The sequence below is a fragment of the Ictidomys tridecemlineatus genome, chromosome Y (genome assembly GCF_052094955.1).
Source record: "Ictidomys tridecemlineatus isolate mIctTri1 chromosome Y, mIctTri1.hap1, whole genome shotgun sequence".
Taxonomy (NCBI): Eukaryota; Metazoa; Chordata; class Mammalia; order Rodentia; family Sciuridae; genus Ictidomys; species Ictidomys tridecemlineatus.
The window spans coordinates 4114555-4116817 of NC_135494.1; the positions used below are offsets into that span (position 1 = coordinate 4114555).

The 2263-nt window shown below is 39.0% G+C and overlaps 1 long non-coding RNA gene across 1 annotated transcript; it reads right to left on the reverse strand.

Moving 5' to 3' along the window:
• Positions 1-408: 408 nt before the first annotated feature.
• On the reverse strand, positions 409-1670 carry LOC144371817 (uncharacterized). The gene is made up of 3 exons (XR_013431936.1): positions 1574-1670; positions 1378-1426; positions 409-630 (listed from the first exon to the last, which is right to left on the reverse strand). It is a non-coding gene; the product is annotated as an uncharacterized LOC144371817 (long non-coding RNA).
• Between the last annotated feature and the right edge of the window lie 593 nt (positions 1671-2263).

The window sequence follows — 2263 nt, forward strand, 5'->3', positions numbered from 1 at the left end:
TGCTCACCAGAGACAGGATAGAAACCCCATGGCACAGCACAGGGACTCCCTCCTCCAGTCACACCCCACATGCCCAGCCACCACCCAGTACGTCCATTCAAGCGGATTAATCCACTGATTAGATCACACCACTCATACTCAAAATTTCACCTCTGAACCTCATTAAATTGTCTCACGTGAGCTTTTGGGGACCTTTCATATCTAAACAAGAACATACTCACATCTGTGTGATGTTGCAGCCCATCCCTTCCTATGTACTCATGATACATTCCACAGTTGCACAATCATCCTTAACTAAAATAGTCTCCTGTCTTCTGTAGACCCACTGTTGAATATTGCATCAGAGTAAATATTTCTGTAGATATTTCTGTGCATTGAAATTCTCATAAACTTATCTGAAGATGCATGTTTGTGCATATAAGGACAGATTTATTAATCAATTTGGAACACAGGAATAGCAGGAAAAATATAGAAGAGAACTGACAAGAAATCCCGTAGACAGAGTTTGGCCCTTTACAGAAAAGTAGAAATTACCATTTCAATAAAAGCGGGCATAATTTTATCTTCATAGAGATGATCTCTGAGACATTGAGAAGATGATGTTGCAAACATTCCTGATCTCATTAGTATCTGTAGGAATCAAAAGCAAAATAAACTAAAATATTGCCAACCTGAACTTATTGGCATGATATTGGAGAGTGCAAAGGAAAAATCCAATCCTGGGTAGTGGAGTGCAGGAATGCTCACATATAACTCTTCTCATGGAACTTATATATTCATGTATGCATTTCACAGGGGTCACTTTCATAGGAAAGTCTATTCTTTCAAGGTCACGTCTTGCTTTGAGGGACTCTAAGGTGCATGTGCATGTGTGCAACACATGATATTTTTGTGCCAGGAGCAATGGTGCATGCATCTAATCCCAGGATTCAGAAACTGTGTCAAGAGCAGGAAAATCTCAAGTTCAAGGCCAGCTTCTAAGTCTTAGAGGCCATGTGAAAATAATGAATGAGATGTGGTAGAGATGTAACTCAGTGGTAGATTCTTCCTGGGTTAATTCTCTAGTACCTTTCCCTCCAAAATCTGAAAGCTTTTGAGAAATCTCCTTCAGTGATGTTGAAGATTTTGCTATAGCAAAGTAATGAATTCACCAATGTTAATAGTATTCCATTCTCCATGGCTTCACAAAAATCTCTCCCACTGTCACCCAATAAAAGAACCCATTCTGAAAACTAAAGGTATGTTATTTTATCCATGTGATAAACACATATAATCATCTCTAACCCTGAAGGAGGGACCATTTCACTCATTCACACATATGCCACGTATCATAAGAGGAAAAATACCTAACAGGACAAAATGTCAGATTGTACAAACCTCAAGTATCTGCTCATCAGACAAGATCCTTAGGCAGCAGGACAGTCATCTGTGAAAGAGAAGGGAAGATAAAGTCAAGGTCACTGTGGTTGCTCAATGTGTAATGATTTGCATTTTGCAAATAGAAGATATGAATGAAGCTCCCTCTCCTCTGCTTCATTTCAGATTACTACAGGAAGAGGGAAAGTGACTTTACCAGTTTCAATAATATTTCTTATGTTCTTCTTTGGAATCTTGGATGCCACTGTCAGCTCTTCAAACTTCTTCTTCTGTTCTTCACTCAGCCTGTCTTCCTTAGCTGTGTTTTATGAGGAATAGCATGGAAGAGGTTTCTGTTAAAAAGCGTCCTCTGGGTCCCAGGTAGACCAGTTGATCCCACCAACTAAGAATACTTCCAGGTCATTTATGGGTGACATGGGAACGTGGGTAAACTCCACTTATGGAAATCATATCATGTATAATTATTAGGACTACTGAGGGCTTTCAAGACCCTTTATTGTGTGAATTCAAGTCTGCCTAGTATTTTTGCATTTTCCAGAACAATTCCAGGGCCTAAGCTTTAGGAAATATTCTGTACTGTGGTTTCTCATTTCAACTCTGTCTACATTCTACAGTTAGTGCCCCAGTATTCTGGACAATTCATCCAGTGTTCAATATCAGAAGAGGGGTGGTGTTGATCTGAACTTTTCAACTAGCACCCTAGCATGGTCGTCTCTGCTAATGCAAAGCAAAAGCAAAACAAACAAAAAGAAAAAAAAAGGCTTTTTTAAATCTTTAATAAAATAAGTTTCAAGCTGCATCAATTTCAAAAGTATATCTATGACCTCAAATGTTCAAATTCAGCTTTTGCTTGCTCTGAGGCAAGACACAAATGTCTCAATCCCTG